Source organism: Leptidea sinapis, chromosome 8, assembly GCF_905404315.1.
Source record: "Leptidea sinapis chromosome 8, ilLepSina1.1, whole genome shotgun sequence".
Lineage (NCBI taxonomy): Eukaryota > Metazoa > Arthropoda > Insecta > Lepidoptera > Pieridae > Leptidea > Leptidea sinapis.
In genome coordinates this window covers 11,924,716-11,945,911 of record NC_066272.1, presented here as the reverse complement: position 1 = coordinate 11,945,911, position 21,196 = coordinate 11,924,716, and positions in this window count along the sequence as shown.

Below are 21,196 nucleotides of genomic sequence, written 5' to 3'. Positions count from 1 at the left end.
TATCTTAAAATTAAAAAAAAAATGGGGTGGACTACCCTTAACATTTAGGGGGATGAAAAACAGATGTTGTCGGATTCTCAGACCTGCCCAACGTGCACACAAAATTTCATGAGAATCGGTCAAGCGTTTCGGAGGAGTTTAACTACAAACACCGCGACACGAGAATCTTATATATTATTATTATGTATAAATTGTTCAACACTGTTATGTTTGTCACACTTGTAAATGCTGTTTACACATGAAAATTTATGTCTTATTGTACTATCCCTTATGTACTTACATTACAATTATTTAATGATATATTGTTAGTGTAACTATCTGAATAAATAAAAAATCCAATATTGGTTACGATTGATACAAATCTTTTAATAAAATACAGCCCCTGTTACTCAGTGATATGCCACTCTCACATTTAAAAAAGTATGATTTTTGAGTTTATTCATTATCATTCGTTTAAATATCTTACTACGTTACTAATTGAGCGGGAACGAAGGGCGATGTCGGTAAAAGCCAATATGGTGATCCGTAGATTTGCAAGGTGCTCTTTAGATATTAAGATTACTCTTTTAGGACCTACTGCACCTCATTCTACACCTGCAGCCTGTGGACTGACTATACGCAAAGATCGTACAGCGCTCTTCGGGTCCAGTACAGCAACGCTTACAGGCCGTTCTTGAGGCTCCCTCGCTATTGCAGCGCCTCAGCGATGTCGAAGCCCGTGTTGACTGTTTCTACGCAATAATGCGAAAGAGAGGCACGTCACCGGTTCCGCGGGAGCAACTAAGGCAGGGGTGCTCAAGCTTGAACTGCTGGCGATCTACCTCAAAATTGTTAGACTACGATCGATCGGCTCTGGGAGGCTTCAAGTATGTGTGATGAAGGATTGTCGTCTAGGTAGAGTGTCACGATGACATAGATATTACCTTTGCGCACAATATGCATTGTTTTTGTCAAGGTAAGTGTAGGTCTGCTCGAAAATGTCAATGAAAAAACTCATAATTATAATTCAAAATTGCGAGTTTATTGGTTCTTACAAAACAAACGCGTTCTAAAGTTCCAAACTTAACTAAAGAGCGACTTTGGATGTTGAATCTGCATGACACTGCATGTCCTGAGTATACTTTTCATAAGATGGTACGTAATTACCGATTTTAGTTTACTATACCGGATTTTTTTCTCAAGATCGACTCTGAAAGCACTCGCGATCGACCTGTCGATCCCGATCGACCGTTTGAGCACCCCTGAACTAAGGCATTATAGCTTCACTGGCGGATCGGCTCGACTGTGTTTATATAAACGCTCTTGTGAAATGCACATTGCACACAGGGACTGAGGAATTTGGTTAATAATTATAATGTTAGATTCATTTATTTTAATAATTTATGTACTTAATTTATGTTATTTCTGTATTCATTATATCTGACTGTATGACTACTATATGACATTTAAGTGGGTCATAGTAGCCAAATAAAGAATTTCAAATTAAATTACCAGCAAGACATACACACTTTTCCTGTTTTTAACATATTGATAATAGGATTACAGGTGGATTATCTTCGCAGCGATCGGCGGGAGCAGCCGAATACTGCCTATTATACATGGCGCATTCTGTCACTAGCCGTGATTTAGCGTGGCGCGACGCTCGACCTCGCAACAGAGCGACACTTGCGAATGTTAATTACCGAATGGAGACATTTAATGGAGATTGCTGGTTGGCAATAAAAGGCATTAATTTTCTCAAAATTGATTCCTTCAGAATTCCTTTTTGATGTCATTTCTAAACCGCTTCGGAAACAAATGGCGCTCTGAGAGATAAGAAGCGGCGCAAGAAACTCTCCCAGCATTTTGCGCTCATTTCAATAAAAACATACAGTTTTGTACAGTCATTTCTATCGCTATAAAATAATCACACCCAGGGTGTCCGATCATTTAGATATTCAGCAGTGGAGTAATAGGATTTACGACAGAGCCATTTTTTTTTATAAAAACATTTAAATTTATTTATAGATAATGCCTGAACAGTGGCTGGGACTTTATTATAGAAGTGTACACATTTACCCTTAAAGCTATTATGTATCTTATGAAGCCTACTACAATTAGTTACAAGCAATCCCGTATTTCTAGTGTTATAATAATGAAATTCACTATTAAGAGCAAAAAGGTGACGATTTTTGTGAACGTATATTAAATTTTCATAAATGTACTGACAACAATAACGAAATATTACACATTAACTCTTTGTTTGTGTTATAATTATTTTGAAATTTAAAACGAAAATGTTATTATTGTGAAAGAAAATCACGACCTCTTTACCAATGGGTGGCTCCTTCGCACAGAATGCCGGCTAGATCATGGGTACCACAACGGCGCCTATTTCTGCCGTGAAGCAGTAATGTGTAAACATTATTATGTTTCGGTCTAAAGTGCGCCATAGCTTGTGAAATTACTGGGCAAATGAAACTTAACATCTAATATCTCAAGGTGAAAATAATTGTACGGGTTTTCAAGAATCCTGAGCGGCACTGCATTGTAATGCGCAGGGCGTATCAATTACTATAAACTGAACGTCCTGCTCGTCTCGTCCCTTATTTTTGTTACAAAACCTCTACTTTTGGAGATATAGACGGCTGTTCTTACTTCTTTACAGCTGTCACGACCCTAAAATAAAAAATAGAAGATGTTAAAAATATTTTTAGACCAATTAAAACTTTTGAAGTTGTAGTTGGTTATAGTACTTCTTTTGGCGCGTGAGGAAAAATTATCAGAGTGAATTTTTACGATACGCTCACACACCGTCACGAAATTTCGACACCCTGACGTTTAGTAATTTTCACCTGGACCATTTGTATCATAACTTTAGCTACCATAACCCTCTTGTAACTCATATCTATATTGATCACAACCAATGGAGAAGAATTAAATACATTTCTATATGTATATGTTGAAGAATATATATAATCCCTTCTAATTGCATTAAAAATAATTTAAAGATATTTTAATAAACGTTATTGAACTAAAATAAACGGTATATTAATATTTTTATGGTTAGAACCTTCGTTCGTTCTTTGTAGAAAGAATAATTTTATATTATTCTTTCTACAAACGTAAAATAGCACGAGGAATATTTTTTAAGGATTTTTGTTTTTTAAAAGAAATGAGAAGAAAGTAGTAGATAACGTCTTCGTGCGAACATAAGTACACACGCACTTTTTTTTTATCACAACAATTACATACAATTAGTACATTAATTTATAGATAGGAACATAATACTAATTATTAATTTTAATGAATCATTTTTAAAATCTACTTCGATATATTTAATAATTAACTGCCTACTACCATGAAATTATGAAGATCTTAAAATTATATGAATATAATATTATCAGTCAATATACTTATAAATTATAATAAATATTATGTAACTATATATAGCTCTGAATCACTATTCTACTTTGCTTTTTTGTATTCTCATACATAATAATTATTTCTGTGTACTCTCTGACTACGACTGTTGTTTCAATTTCTACTCGCTACTAGATGTCGCTGATACAATAATACAAATAGTGATTGTTGTGAATACTGATTTTCATTATTCAACAAAAAAAATATCTAGTTATTAAATCTAAAGTTATATAATATAGCACTATAAGCACTTTTATAATTGCTTGCTTTAAATAATAGAGCAGTGATAGTAGGTACAATATTTTTATTTTTGAAGAGCCCACAAAATAAGATCAAATACTGGACGAGTTTTTGCAGCGTGTTTTTCCTCTCAGGATTCAATTTTTTTTAGCCATGACAAAATGGTAATGTACAAAAATTGTCTTTTGCCTTAATATCCCTTCATATGATTATATATATATTTTTGAATTTGAAAACAAAGTAATCTGTTACGAAAGACGAAGTAAACAATAAATTCTGAGAATGTCCACATTGCCAGAATTGTAATTTAAAATGTTAAAAATTATGATCTTATGTATAACTACCGCTATAATTGATATTACTATGCGGAATTAACATAAAAATCATCATTATAAATAGCAATGATTTTTTTGTAATAAAATCCTAGTTTTAATAAAATGTTGTTATTAAAATTGTTGTGAGCAAATATTTTGACTAGCGGTAGCAAACATTTCACGTTTGTTTTCCGACACGCTCTGAAAACTTCAACAAAGGTTCAAAGGTAACGGATATGTGAAGGCATGTGGCGGAAAATTCGATTTTCTGGACCGCGCCTCCTTAATGCGACACAGAATAACCAACCCTTGCCACAGAAACACGCTAATCAAATTGGAAGCCAATCTCCGCTCGCCAGATAGTGGAATCATAATAAATCCTTGGCCCTTGATAAAAGAAGTGATAACAGTAAATAAACTGGATTTTCAGAGCTGAATTTGTTTTGCTTTACGGAATATATAGTAGGTGGAGAAGAAATTATAGGAATGTCATTTTTAGTATAATGTACCCTAGATGACCTGTGCAAATACCTACTCTAACAATGATCTATCAAAAATAAAGTCAATACTGATTGATAATCAAGCATTCTACAAGTGGAATTATTTTTAAAATCAGTCATATAATTGAAGGAAAACTTCTTGGAATCGTTGTGATTTGAAATTCGAGGAAACGAAAAAGCGAGACGATATAGGCGCTACGCCAAAATATGATTACAACAAAATGGATATCGTATCCGAGGTTCTCGATAATTATTATACTTAATATAAGTGTCATATATCGTCTTTATAATTAGTGTAGATTTAGAAACATAGATTCAGAATTGAAAGCATTATCGGATTAGGTCGTGTCTACATAATATAACAAATGACGGCGATAGAAATAGATAGAAACATAGACTTACAAATATACTAGCGCATAGATAAACACAGACAAGAACATCATATACTAACATATAACATCATAAAGTAACAGAGTTACAGCAAGATACAAAATATAACAATTATTGTAAGTCGTAAACAGTCAGCCACGCTTGGACTTGAACTCCTTATTGTTTTGAATAAGAAAACTACTAGCTAATGCACATATTGACCAAACGAATTTGGTCACGCATTATTCGGGCCGTCAGGTTGTAAATAGTATGTAGTATATTCTATATCTATGGATAGAAAGCTATGGAACGAAAGATATAGAGTATGTGATACAAGATGAGTGAAAGAGATGGACCTTCGAATGGTTTTCATTGGCGTGGAAATACTTCGCTGGAAATAAACGGTCACACTGAAAGAATCTAGCAAAACGATATAATATGAAATAAATTTATTTTTAAACGAAAATATATGATAAAAAATTCTAGATTAGCATATACATTAAATTAGTTAATTATACCTTCAACAGATTGCACGTAGGTATATATTTTTTATTGAATTAGGCGTTTTTTTGCGGAAATCCATAATTATCCAAATCTGTTGAGTATAAATTCCGCTAAGATTTACCTTTAATCAATTCGACACGTGTTTTGATCTACATGAGGCATTCTCGGGAGATGTTGACTCACCAAATTCTGGCACGAGACTCACAGTCAGAGTCTAGTGACAAAACTTAGCGGAACTTACACTCAATTAACATCACTAACATTTGGATATACATATTTTTTCTTATATTTTTAATAAATCTATAATTATTAAACATTTATGTATTTTTTGTCAAACAGAACCTTTAAATGGCGTTTGAATCACTCAAATTGATAAATATTTTTTATGGAAGTTATGGCGTTCCATCAAATAAACGACTAGAGATAAAAATAAGTAAAAAAATACAGTTGTAGAGGCTGCCGGTAGAAGTGAAAACTTAGAACTTTTAGTAATAAAATTTAAGAATGTATAAAAACAATTAAAATATTAATTTCAATTTATTTTTATAGCATTTATATGTATCATATAAAAATGCTATTTCAAAAATGCACAGTATATGCACATTGAACTTTTCACTAAATCCATTCAATTTTACTTATAACTAATGTTGCACAATACGTCAGCTGTATAGCTACAGATACACTGCTATAAGCGTTTCGGTGACGCGAACTCACGAGAATTTCATCCATCCAAAAAGTGTCTAATAATTTAGATTTATATTTTTATATATATATACTAGCTGCCCCGACAGACGTTGTTCTGTGGATGGTTAAAAAAAGTACTGTTTTAAAGGAAATTGTCAATAATATTTCAAAACATCAAGAATTATTTCGTAAAAATATCCCTGTTGTTATAATGAAATTGTTTCACAGCGGAACTGTCAAACCGTGCGTCACTAAATTCTCTCATAGAAAATATGTCCATACAAAACAAATATTGAAAATAAAAATAATTATGGGTCCCAAATCGAAATAAAAACTATCCTATCTCTCAAGTTGGACTAAACTGCACACCATGAAGTAATCCCCATTAAAATCCGTTCATTAGTTTAGGAGTCCATTGAGGACAAACATTGTGACACGAGATTTATATATGTTAAGATTTTTAATTACTAATTTATCGCGTTATTAGTCATGTGCACGTACCCATAAGATTTTCACCTACCAAAAAGTGCCCAACGCGGAATAGTTGCTAAAGAAGCTAGAAAGAAGCTAAAGAAGTTTTATATAATAGCATTATAAAATAATAATATAGCTATTCATAACATAGTTTTAGCTTAAAGTTACTCAAGTAATAAAACTTTTCGATTCGCAGAAATTACATTTTCAGCACATCATCGTTGACCTCACCTGTCGGTCGAAGTTAACTACGATGATCAAATATTAACCTAACAATTTAGATAATAAGGTTGAAAATTAATTCTACCACGAGAAGGCTCGAAGTACTTCAGGACAGTTCGCAAAAGCAATTTCCTTCAAGGGCATGTTGTAAATTTGAAGTCTGTGTGTATATTAATAAGGTTTAAATTTGTGTGTGGGTAGCTTTTGGATTGTACTCCCAGGGTGGTTCGTAACGACACATTAGCCGACACTGTTACGTTTACCTTATTTAATGCCTCACAACGTACCGCATATCCCTCTTTTGTTTCAAAATGGTTTTGGTCAGAGACATTATGAATGTTAGCATTTCTATGTCATCTTAAGTATTCTGAACATAGAATGCTTAGCAACTGACTTTATACATATTTATCTATACTTTTCTATACTAATATATAAAGCTGCAGTGTTTGTTTGTTTGTTTGAACGCGCTAATCTCTGGTACTACTGGTCCGATTTGAATGATTCTTTCAGTGTTGGGTAGTCCATTTATCGAGGAAGGCTATAGGCTATGTTTTTTTTTTCAAAATTAGGGATCCGTAAAAAAATTGCTATTTTGTAACACAAGGTGTAAAATCGAAAACCTATTTTTGTGTGCGCTGCAAAAACTATTGACAATAGAACAAAATGATGTACAGGCTATAATATAGGCAATATTTTATTACTTATAAAACTATCGCGTGAATTATACTTTAGATGGCAAAACAACGTTTGCCGGGTCAGCTAGTTATTAAAATATGTCTATAAAATAGTACTTGTTCTCTGTACGCATACCGTTTAATCTATGTCATTCCTTTAGCTCTGTCAGAGTATAGACAATGCATACTTTATAGAATCTGTTCTGTCTTTGCCCTTCACCGTAATGGAAGCTACACCAAGATCACGAAACTCTTGTTAAATAAGTTATAATTAAAAATACATCTTGCATAAAAAAAAATACTAATTTAAATCCTAATATTTATCTTACCAAATGCATTTTTGGTCAAATTTTGTCAATACTCTCAAGAATATAAAACTGGTGCTATGTGATTCGGAATAGCGTGTAGATGATTTATAAAAAAATAAATAAAATCGGATCGCAAAAATTGTACATATTATAAGTAATTTACTGTGATAAATGCTTTATTGGTCAGCTTTTATCAGTAGCTTCGGTATGAACTAGGTGTGATTTGATTTAGAACAGTATGTAGGTCATTTTAAATTATAAAATTACCGTTCGCCCCAAATTGTAATATACCATTCTACTATCAAACGAATATCAAAGATTTTATTGTGTTTCATTTTGTTTTAACAAAATATATCAAATAACTTACACAGTAATTAAAAAAAGAACAACCGACTTCAAAAAAATCCTATGCACCAAAAATAATTGCGTATTCTTCTACAAATTAACAATCAACTTTTTTTAGAGTCCTCCAAAATAAATTTAATAAAGTCAATCAAATTATTACCACAATATAATGTAGTTACAATTATAGTTCAATATAATGAACTGACGTCGCGCGTGTGACACAAGCACATCTCACCTATAACTATGCATAATATAGTTACAAACCTATCTTGGCAGACACCGACTGAAATTGTAATGGGACTACACGGGAAGCACCAGCTTTCAATATACAAATAGATATAAAAAATCGGTTCACCCAATCGAAAGTTCTGAAGTAACAAACATAAAAAAATACAGTCGAATTGAGGACCACCTCCTTTTTTGAAGTCGGTTAAAAAAAACATTGTGCCGCCTTTATTTGAATTTAAACTCAAGCAGCTCTTAACAGTTTCGTATTTTCATTTTCAGCTGACGCGCTATATCAATCCTTATCGTCGTAGAACCTTTCCACAAGATACGATATTCTTCGGGGTTCACGGCTATTTATCAGCGAGCGACCTACATAACGTGTCGACATCTGGCGAATCCCCCCACGTTATTGGCGCGATTTTGTAGATATTATTGCGTAAAACTTTGCTTATTATCGTCTTCTGTTTAAGAAAATAATTTGCTAAAAAATAACACAAGATATAAGAAGTTTTTGCTTTTATATGAATGTTAATGCATTGTCAGAGTTATTAATTATCTATATATATAAAACAAAGTCGTGTTAGTTACACCATTTATAACTCAAGAACGGCTAGACCATTTTTTCTGTTGTTAGATATTTTGGGTTTCTCTTAGTCCAGAATAGGATAATAAGTAATAAAATATCGAAAGAATCACAAAAAAATATTATTATAAAAACATTTATTTTCTCATACATTTTGTATGGATTGACATTTTCATGACATCTTGAGAATAGAAAGAATTCAATGAAGTTTTTTGTTAGTTTCACGCTACATGAGTAATAAAATACAACTGACAGTGCACGTCATGATATTCAAGTTGACTGGTGGGTGCAATGATGTTCTTCTTATGAATATAGCATATTGTAATCTTTAGACCAAGTTTTTTGAGTGAGAAATAGTTAAAATTCTTACCTGAATTGTTTCATCGAAGGTATAACTGCGAACCGATGCGTTCATATCAACAGGCCGCGCGCTCTGGCGACCGATTCTGATAAGACAAATATTATTTTATTGGAATGAAGTGCACTAATTAACTTATAATTAATAAATTATTTATTAGTTGAATAAACAAATATTCTAACTATATTAATTACAGACTAGACTATGCGATATACTAATATTTTCATTGGTAATAAAACATTAGTTTATTCAAACAAAACAAATCTTATAGTTATATCATGTACAATACTAGATACCTATTATGACATTAAATTCAAACTATTATTACGGGAAACGGTACGAAGAATACTGGCAGGGTCTGTAAGTTTTAATATTATAATATGTGTAGTATCTTTAAAGCAATGTCTAAATTTGATGCAACATGGTACGAGGTTCCATACAAAAATTATCCTTTATAGTTTAGACTAACTAGCGTTTTAATTATTTCATAATCGCATGATACTGAGCTCTCATTAATTAATACCAGTTTGACAAAAGTTTTAAAGCTTCTAGTTAAGCCAGCTCGTTCTGTGTAACTTCTATTTGCTCAGGTTTCCCGCTCAAATTACACGTTTCTAATTCTACCTCATGGATTATTTCACGGCACAGATAATCCGCACAATCACTGACATTTTTTTTTTGGTTCTGTTCGTCCATCTAGACAGGCAAAGGGATCAAAAGCCCATACAGCCAAGTCTTCATTTTTATTTTAACTTTAGTTAATTATAGCTTCTCTTTAAACGACTTCAAAAAGGAGGTAGTCAATTCGATCGGTATTTTTTTTTTGAAGTAAAACTTGTTTAGGCGCGACTTGGGGGTGACTCAGAATTTTTTCTGACGGAGGTAATACTCAGTAAAAAAGTCAATTGAAACAATTTTTTAAACCGTTATAATTTTATGTTTTTAAAAAATATTTCAAATTGTTCAGTAATATTTTTTTTAAGCCTCCAAGTGTATAATTTGTTTATTTATTACTACTTTTGTAATAAATAATAAATAAGTTTTCAGTCTGACATTTGCGACGTTGCTTTTGGTTTCTTCGCCCATTATAAGGACAGGCAAAGGGTTCGAGCCCATACAGCCATATTTGTTAGTATTCAATAACAACGTCATATTGATATGTACTAATAATAAAAGGCATAAAAGGCATTTATTTTCTCAAAATTGATTCCTTTAGAATTCTTTTTGATGTCATTTCTTATACTACTAGATACTACTACCGCTTCGGAAACAAATGGCGCTCTGAGAGAGAAGAAGCGGCGCAAGAAACTCTCCCAGCATTCTTTTTTTATGCGCTCTTTTCAATAAAAATATACAATATTGTACAGTCGCTATAAAATAATCACAATCTAGTCCCAGGCTGTCCGATCATTTAGATATTCAGCAGTGGAGTAATAGGATTTACGATAGAGCCTTTTTTTTTATAAAACATTTAAATTTATTTATAGATAATGCCTGAACAGTGGCTGGGACTTTATTGTAGAAGTGTATACATTTACCCTTAAAGCTATTATGTATCTTATGAAGCCTACTAGAATTAGTTACAAGCAATCCCTTATTTCTAGTGTTATAATAATGAAAATCACTATTAAGAGCAAAAAGGTGACGATTTTTGTGAACATATATTAAATTTTCATAAATGTACTGACAATAAACAGCCATAATATTTATTTCTTTAAATTTTTCTTTGAGAGACTGTCTATAACCAAGCTGATATATAGCACGAACAGCTCTCTTTTGCAGTGCAAACACTATATCAATGTCAGCAGCATGACCCCATAGTAATATACCGTACGTCATGATGCTGTGAAAATAACTAAAGTACACTAATCTAGCGGTCGCAACATTCGTGTACTCTCTAATCTTTCTTACTGCATATGCCGCAGAGCTGAGTCTATCTGCTAGATGGGTAATATGTGGTATATTATAACCTTTAATTTCTTATTATCAATTCTTTTATTTAATGAGTGAAAATTAAAAATGTGCGAATAGTATTATTTAATTAATTATAAATAGAATATAAAATGAAAATAATAATCAGTCAAATAAAATGGCGGAATCCCAGGAACATTTTACTCTTTCATCTGCTTTCATCAATAAATAATAAAAAATAAAAGAGAAAATCAAGAACCTGATAATGACTTGACCTGTAAAAAGTGTAAGTGGTTATTTTCTGATGAATAATAAAATCAAAATAAAACATTATATAATTCTTTGTAAAATATATAAAATCTCACTTGATAAATTAGTTATTAACGGCTTTACTCACGTTTTCGTCGGTGTCGGTACCGACTAGTTTCGGACCATTCGGAGGTGAATGTGGTGGGTTCGCGATAACGTCCCACCTCTTACTCGTAAGAGGAAGTTGTAGTCGTTACCGACACCGACAAAAACGTGAGTAAAGCCGTGTTAATAAATAATTTAATAATGATTCACGAAAGATTTAATAATTTAATCACTTTATAAAATAATATTATTTATATTATATGTTAATAAAGGCATTTTTTTATGATTATAAAATGCTATGAAAAACATTGCTCAAAGTAAGCAGTTATATCGTCAGCGTTTCCGAGAAAAAAAAAAGCAAAATATCTAACAATGCTGCTAGCTCTTCATTAATACGTGAGTGCTTAGTTGGTAATACAGCTTTATTTAATGATATATATATTATTTACCTGTTAATTATTCCTAAAGTTAATTATTATTAAGTTTTATTTCAATCGCGATTCGCGCGTAAAGATTACACGCACATACTTTTTTTATGTACTACTTATCACATTTGGCTTGGCACCGACTTAAAACCTATCAAGAGGTAGCACATATAAATAATAGTATTTTATTAATATTAAAGGTAAAGGTTTTCATAAGAGATGTAATAAATAAAATTTTTAGTTATTTCATGAATACTTTTCCGTTATTGAAGTCGGTTTTTTTAAACGTAATTGATTTTATTCACTTTAACTATCAAGTATTTTAGCAGATACAAATCTTACTTCTAAACATACAGATAGTAGATAAGACACATGTAAAAAATTTGAAACTACTTTTTTCATCCACAATAATTTACATACTCAGCTGTACCAGCAGTTTCGTTCACGTAAATAAGGGTGTGAACCATGCAAATAAAAAACATTTTTAATCTAATACAGCCTCAATGTTGCTCCAAGGCATTTGTAAAAGGTTCATGAAAGTCGGTCCAGATGTTCCAGAATACGTATGTACAAAATATGTACAAAAAGAGACAGATCTAATTTTATAATAATCAACGATATGTTATGTTTTTAAAGTAAAAACCCTCACTTCTAGGATAAATACACAAATAAATAAAATTTGAAAAACAAAATTTTATGAACGATGTGGGATTCGAACCCACGACCTCCGGCGTTCCGTACCGGTGCTCTAACCAAGTGAGCTAACCGTTCCAGAACCGCCTCGTTACAAAATTATGTTTGCTTTGTTCAACTACGCACGGCACGCCATAAATTAGGATATCATCCCCACCATCTGGATGTGTGCCGTTCCTCCACAGTGCGATTTGCAACTTTTTTCCATGTACATTAAAGCTGCGGAAGCTTCCTTGTGCGGTGTTTCCTGAACGATACGACATCGGTACCTTCACAAATAAACTTTTCTAAAAGGTAGTCAACGCTCCTGTGATTCCTCTGGTGTCGCGGGAATGAGAGAATGTGGGCGACGGTGATCACTTAACACTAGGTGACCCGTACGCTCGTTTGTCCTCCTCTTCCATAAAAAAATATTCCAATTTTGAACAGTCCAAATAATCTACCTTAGATAATAATTTATATGTCTAGATAGAGTCTCTTGCTGTTAGACAACCGACAAAATTAAGCCAGGAATATTAGTTTCGTGTATGTGACAAGCTACGTCTTACACTCGCGATTTGTATGATGATTTGATTGCTCAAAATAGAGTTTAGTTCTAAAGTCTTTTTTTTTTCGACTTTTTCACAGCTGTCAAAGTCTATACGTTTAAATGATCTAAGGAATTTACTTAAGAAGTTGAAAATACAATAATCAAAATTGATTTAATGTAGTATCCTAAAATAATCATAACACCTAAAACATATTTTACTTATCTCTAGAAGATTGAAGTGAAAATAACAGAAATGTAAAGCAGATGTTAGGAAAAGTTCGTAAATTTTGTCCGTAAGGTTCTGTGAATAATTAAAACCGGGAAAGGCAATAATTCACTTGAACCCGTTGCGACGACCACAAAATAACACTTCTGAGGAAACGTACTTTTTATGACTTAATTTGCTCCATCTCTGTGTTGAAAATAGTGTCACCATAATATCACAAGAATTTTGTATATAAATAATTAACAATAACATTATCAAAAATAATTTTAATATTTATAAGCTAAAATTAACGTTTATGTTTAAGTTGCTTCAAGTGGAGACTGATTTGACTTGATCATTATGTACACCCATGCTTTAAATCCTCTATTAAAGATTCTGAAACAGTTAGGTTATTGCCAACATTAAAACACCCAATGTTATAATAACCATTACATCATCCAAAAGAGTGTTGTAATGTTGTACTGAATTTCATAACAACACTCCTATTTTTTTTTCATTCCCTTCATGCTCAAAGAGTTTTAACAGACAGCTACATTCTTATTGCTCGATGCGTGGCATCTGCATGAATTTCAAAAAAAGAACATTTAGGTTTACGCGCGTTCCACACCATAGGAACGTCGCGCGCCGTAAAAATACGTAGGTTATTCGAATCCCCGCCATTTTTCTATTATATTTTTATTGTTTTGTTTACAAAAAATGAGCGATTAATTTCCAAAGGAACATAATATTCAAGTGAATTTTAATTATTGCACTATACAAAATGTAAATTACTACTAAAATAAATAATTATTTCATTAATACTTAATTTATTTGTATATTATCAGTAATGGATGATATAAGGTTACTACTAGGACTGGCTGTTTTAATGTTAGCAGTAAGCTAACTGTTTCAGAATCTATTAGAGGATTCATATTTTGGGTGTAGATAAAGTCTTGTATGCAACTGTTGATAATTAGGTATTAAAACACAAATGTGGATTTATCTCACGAGGCGAAGCCGAGTGTGATAATAGTATCACATGAGTTTTATTACACAACAGTTGAATAAATAACTAATACTTCTAGTATTTTATCTATATCAAAACTCATATGACACGGTATATAATGAAAAGGTTTAATTTCTTTTATATTACATCACCTAAAAAATAATGATTATTGGAAACGGTTCAATATGCTGGGAATTTCGGTAATTTCTGCTTGCCCCTTGGGTGAGAGTCGAAAGTAAAAAGAAATGTACATACTAACGCGCTCATCTTCAAGAAATAAGCTATTCTAGAGAATCGTAAGAGAGAGAATTATAATTTACTGATTCTTCACCTGAAATTATAAATTGTAATAACTATGCACTAATAATACCGATGTAGGCATATTATTTTAATACCCATATTCATAGTTTACCACTTTTGTTAAATATTATTTTTTTTTTTTAATACTACATTTTTTTTAATTTTTTTTTTCGAAAATGATATGACTCTTATAATAAGCTGCACATCTAAATATGTGTATTAATGTAAAAAATTTTGGGAGTCCTAATTAAATATAAAAAAACAACACGTCTTTTCAGCTCTCTGCAACTAACAGGCAATCGAATTTTTGTCCACTGAAGGAATGTCCATCACACTAGGCAACCGTTTTCTGAAAAAATTCGTGTAATGTCATCGGTCCTCGATAAATCTACAAAGTTTGAACGAAATCTAGCCGTTTAAAGTGGGTCAAAATCGCGCCCAAAGAAGTCGGTTACAAACATACACACATATACGTGAAACTAATATAAAGCGTATAAAAAAAGGTGGCTTCACTCGAACAAAGAAACAAAGCCCGAAAGAGATTGTTATACATAGTGGGCTCAATGCTCCAGTTAATCGTTTCACTGCACATAACGGGTTCATAAGTGAGCCCAAACATAATTATTTCAAAAAATAGTACCAAATTTCTACAAAGTTGCATTTTGCTATTTAAAAAAATTGTGACATCCTTAACAATATAATATGAAGTAAATCAGATACAAATGAATATATAAAAAGTAAGTGATGTGTTAAAATATGTGGGAGTAAAAAAATATATTTCCCTGCTATGGACACGTTACTAAAATCAAAAGATATTTAAGTAGAAAAAACCCTCAAATTTTGAAATCGTGGTAATTCTACCGAAACAGCAACTGAAGTTTAGGAACGTAGTTTACGACAATTGTTGACATTATTACATTAACACGGCCATACGGCTTAAAAAGGTACTGTGCAGTCGTTTGAAGTTATTCGTAGCAACTAATTAACTAGTGAAATAGCAGTTTACGTAAATTGAATAGGAAAAGGTAATAATTTTCATGACAATTATTATTGAGAGCTTATATATATTATTTCAATATACCTACAATGTAAAGTAAATATGTGATAAAAAGTTGCAATATCTCAATAACAAGATCTTAAATCTCATTTTTTTCTAGTGTCATCTGTCCGGTATATTTACTTAAGTAATCATTTTTTTCATGTAAGGTTTTATCTACTTTCCCAATGCTTGATTTAGCTGAACTTTTGTACGCGCTTACCTCAAAATTTTTTACAATAAAGTAGATAATGTGTAATGGAGATTTATTTCCATATTATTACGCCTAATTACTAATATATGGCTATTTATTTATTTATTTATTTATTTAGATTCACCAGTGGTAATTACAATTTTACATTTATAATAATGCGAAGTTACAAAGGTCTTATTACTAAATAAATTAGGAAATAGTTATATAAAATATTAATTATTTATTTATAATATATTTTTAACACTATTGCGAAACTTTGGCAACGAATCTCTGAATAGGTCTAAGCATTGATAATCGTTTACAATTATGTAGAATCGCGACACAGGTGATTAGTTCTGCGAGAAGATTTTACAAATAAGTTCACGGGTTTACGTGGGCATCTAGGCACTCTAAAATTAAACATAGACACAAGAAAAGAGTTCTCATAGACACTGTTAATACTTTTGTATAAGAAAAGTTAATCCAATATGTCAATGGCTAAAATGTATATGTTTAATGAGTAGAATACGTTTACCTAAATGACTGCTATCTGTTAAATTCATTATATTATCAACAAAAAGAAAGGAGGAACTATTATTTAACTATATATTATATATATATATATATATATATATAAAGTTATTTTATGTTTTTTTTTGTATTTTAATTTTATTTCATTTTTAGAATTTAATTTTACTATTTTAATTATGTCTGGTATCGAGAAGTCACTGACAGCTAAAACATAGCACACAAATTTTAAACTTGTACTATGAATAATATTGTAATATGTTCTTGATAATGTAATGTATATACATAGGTACTTAATTGAATTTGCTAGAAACTGTCATAACCATAATGTTAAGACCAGGAACAAACATAAACTTATAATGTCTACTACTCGCCTGTCGAGTTAGTAAGGCTTGTTAAAACATGCTTTTACAAGGTCCCACAAAATATTCAAAACAAATATATTACGAAATTGAAAATTGTTAAAAAATATTTGTGTGGTAAAGGTTACTATAACATAAATGACTTTCTTAATGACACCACAGACTGGCAATGGAGCGACTGCCCTCAGGCTACTAAAAATCAATTTTATTGGACGATATGACATCGTTACCATATTTTAATAAAAAAAAATACCCGCTGCGTTTCTTGCGCCCGTTGTTCACAGGTCTGAGGCATACTTTTTCGAATGTATGGTGGTTTTTGAATTTCAATAAGTGACATTATATCCTATTGAATAAAAAAATTCAGAAATAAACGTAAGAATTATTAGTAATCAAAACCTTGCTGCTGAGATGACCGTATTGCAAAACTCGGGATAGAGAACGATAATATCTAAAGCGTCTCAGGAATTATAAAAAGTGTTACGCTATCATCGATCTTGGGACTTTGGATGCTCGTCACGGCTCGTGCAGCCTCCTGCGTCTTCCTCGTTGTCATGGCAACCAACGAGAATATCTCCTAAATCCTCCCATACATAATTCAAAACAGAGACATATTCTAACGACTTATTTTGTCATTTTAAAAGTTGGTGAAATAAAATCGTTTTAAATTATTATTCATGATATGGACCATATAATGGCGTTTTGGAGTACTGGCTATTTTCGATTTAAAAAAAAACCGCCGTGGTGAGTGATTTAAGAGTAAAAATTTTGAAACAAAAGGAACCAGAGACTTTTAATATAAAAGCGTATAGACGACCCGACAGCCCGATATTACGTGATCAATTTTGATTTGTCAAATGAGCGTTAGCTAGTTGAACAATATTAAAAATACTAAGGCATTACCTATGCCAAGCGTGGCCGACTGTTTACGACTTTTCAATAATAATCGGCTACAGTACCAATACATTTGCTTTCCTTTTCTATCTTGCTTGTATCTCCGTTAGGGATGATCTTCTGTTTCGCATGCTTTGTTTGTCTATACGATAGTATATTGTTAATCTAAGGACAGAAGAGCTCCTAATGCTCAAATTACATAGAAATCATTTTATTACGGAATGGCATGAGAAACGCAAAATCAATTAATTTTTAACCGACTTCAAAAAAGGAGGAGGTTCTCATTAAGTCGGTATGTTTTTTTATTTAAAAGCTGGTGCTTCCCGTGTGGTCCCATTGTAATTTTGTCCAGATCTGACAATGGCATCCATGAGAAAACCATAAGTCTTAAAGTTGCTACACATACGTATAGCAAAGTGGATGATAAATTTACGAATAACTCAATATCGCGTCAACCGATTTCGATGATTCTCTTTTTATTGGAAAGAATATACTTCAAAGATAGTTTGGTTAAGTGCTGATTTTGGAATCCATAACAAAGTAACGGAACTCTTCAATTCTTAGGGGCTAATTAACGATACACGGCCGAATATTTATTATGCTATCCGGATATTTAATTCATCTACCATAACATAGTTATGGTCAAGTAATTGTCGTAGTCGAATATGATGATCAATGGGACGCCTTAACGACTTACAGTAAGGGTGCGATCTGTGGCAGAATTTCTAACTGTCTGTAATCAAATTGCAAAGCGCTTACGTTCATTGCTACATTGAAAAATTTAGTATATCTACATATATTTAACAAATTGTTAGTTGGCTTCAAATCTAAAAAAAAAAAAACCAAAAATCATAAAATAAAAAAAAATACAAGAAACAACCGACTTCAAAAACACTATTCCAAAAGAATAGATATAATATGCACTAAAAAGTATAAAAATAATTGCGTAATTTTTACAATCTAATTAATTAATCTAATTCTAGTTACGACTATTGTAATTTTTCAAGTCGGTGTCATCCAAGATAAATTTGTAACTACATACATACATAGTTATAGGTGAGTTGTGCTCGAGTCGTGAGAGGACGAGAGGCGAGAGCATGTCGCGGCGGAAGGACACCGATTCCAAAAATAACATTAGGTAATCGTAACTAGAATTAGATTAATTAACTGGATTGTAAAAATTACGCAATTATTTTTAAACTTTTTAGTGCATATTATATCTATTGTTTTGGAATAGTGTTTTTGAAGTCGGTTGACTTTTGTTAATTTTTTTTTTTCTTTCAATTATGCTTGCCAAAGCTTTGGCGAGTAGGAATCAATTGAACAATAATTTTAAATAAATATTGAGAAGGGTTTAATTACATTTTTCCTTCACATTTAATAAATGTCAGAGACATTATCCAGTCAATGAACTGCGTATGCGCACGTTTCACCCCATCCCCTACGCTTGTACAGTTACGTACAAAATTAGATAAAATTAATATTCGAATAAAATTTATAATTTTAATTAACGTTATATAAGAAAACTATAGAAATAAGTTTTTGTATGGTACGTTTTACAAAACATTATAAAACGATATAATGCTAGGCTATTTAAAAAAAATATATATCTCCGAGTAAAATGTGCCTAAAATTAATTTATAGTTAATTAATTGCTAGTTAGTTAGTGCAACAGAAAATTAATTATTTGTATTTATTTGTTTTGTATATCCCGTATTTTAAATGGGGTCACTTCTGACCCCCTATACAAGTTAGGTACGTTGCCTTTTTACCGATACCAGCTAAGAGATATATTAATTATAAAACAATTACGGTGATATTACTCATAAATTATTTAAACATGGCTTAGATACGTGTTTTGTTAGACAGTGAACTAACATTAATGACGTATAAAATGGAGTTTATCTTTTTCTATAACGAAACAGTGTTTAGCCAGTATTTAAACTAAAACATCGTTAAGAACAGCATAAACTGAAGATAACAGACAAAAGGGATTACAGGTGATATACAGGAACAAATAAAGGAACGGAATGCAATTTTTGACAGATGTCATCTGTCTGTCATCATATAATCTAATTAATCTTCCATATAAATATGATCTATCCGTTAGACACACCTTAGACAAGCTTCGACTCGTGTCTAATATAAGCAATGTCTAAAGATATTTGAACGTTAAATAGCAGAAAGACACAGATTTGTAATAGAAATTTTTTAAAACAAGTGTTCAACACATGTTTAACTTTTTTGTAATAACACAGTAAGTTTCGAAATTTTTCATCCAATTTGTGTTTACACAATATATTTATTAGTGAAATTATTTTTGCTGATGAATGTACTTATGCTATAAATAACAACGGGAAGCACTTTTATATCCGGTGCGGTTCGTAGACACTTGTTTGGCGTGGTAACAAGAACAAAAATAGAATTCTCTAGTTCTATAATAACATATTTATATATCTTTATATATGTAAATCCAGTGTCCTGATATTTGTTTCCAGTAAACTCCTACCTAAAGTTATGAACGGATATTATTGGGGATTACTTCATTCCATATTGTAAACGATCCTTTGCGGCTGAACTTGAATTGATTGCATTATGTTTAGACCTTCTAAAACGGCCGCTATCCCAAGAAATCACCAAAATAGCGCATATTTAAAACCATTTCTTGACGGTTTATATAAAGCATATATTTTTACAAAAAAAATATATCCACAGAATTTGAAAAGAAAATTCATTTTTTCTTTACATTTCAATTTTTTATACACAGTGCAAAAAGAAGCACCGAAATACCCTAAAACTTTTACAGTTGGGGTCAATAAAATTTATTAATTGTAGATACAATAAAATTCAATAAAACTTATTAATTGTTTTAATAGTATTTAACATGGCATAGTTTTGTAAGGAAAATTTTATTTTGTTTGTAATAAATTAAAAATGCCTCTAGTTCTGAATTTAAAAAAAGGCGATCTTGTGCGAGAGAGCCTAGCTCCGCTAGATACCTCAAGGCCGTTGGCTCGGTCGGATAATTATGAAATTATTCAGGAAAATCACAAGAATCACATTGAATTATAAATCTATAACCTAAACTAATTTCACTACGTACTAAATGAGTCATAACCTAATCTAACCCAAGGGCACAGACATTAAGGCGAAGAGTAAGCAGAAAACACGCAAACATGGTGTTTTTAGACAAGTTTTGTGGTGAAAGTATAGCATTTCGAGCTATGAGCACTACTTAATTCTGTTACACATATCCTTAAGTCTTATTTGTAGGTTGCTAATGCTTGCTGTTGGTTATAGTTAACACTGCCGAGCCTTTTTGAACTACCACTTTTCTTTGAAGTTAAACAAGTTTTTTGGCATGGCGTGACGCATTTTTTTGGTTCTTCTCTCAGAAAAATTGTAAGCATATAAACTGTTTTCCACCCAAGAATTTTGAAATTATTGGCTTTGTTACATAGATGGCGGGCCGGCAGCCGTCAACTCATATCGCTCAAGGTCGCTGGCATTTAGTGTCGCCTTAAGAAGAAACTTACAGCATTAAGTTATCTATAT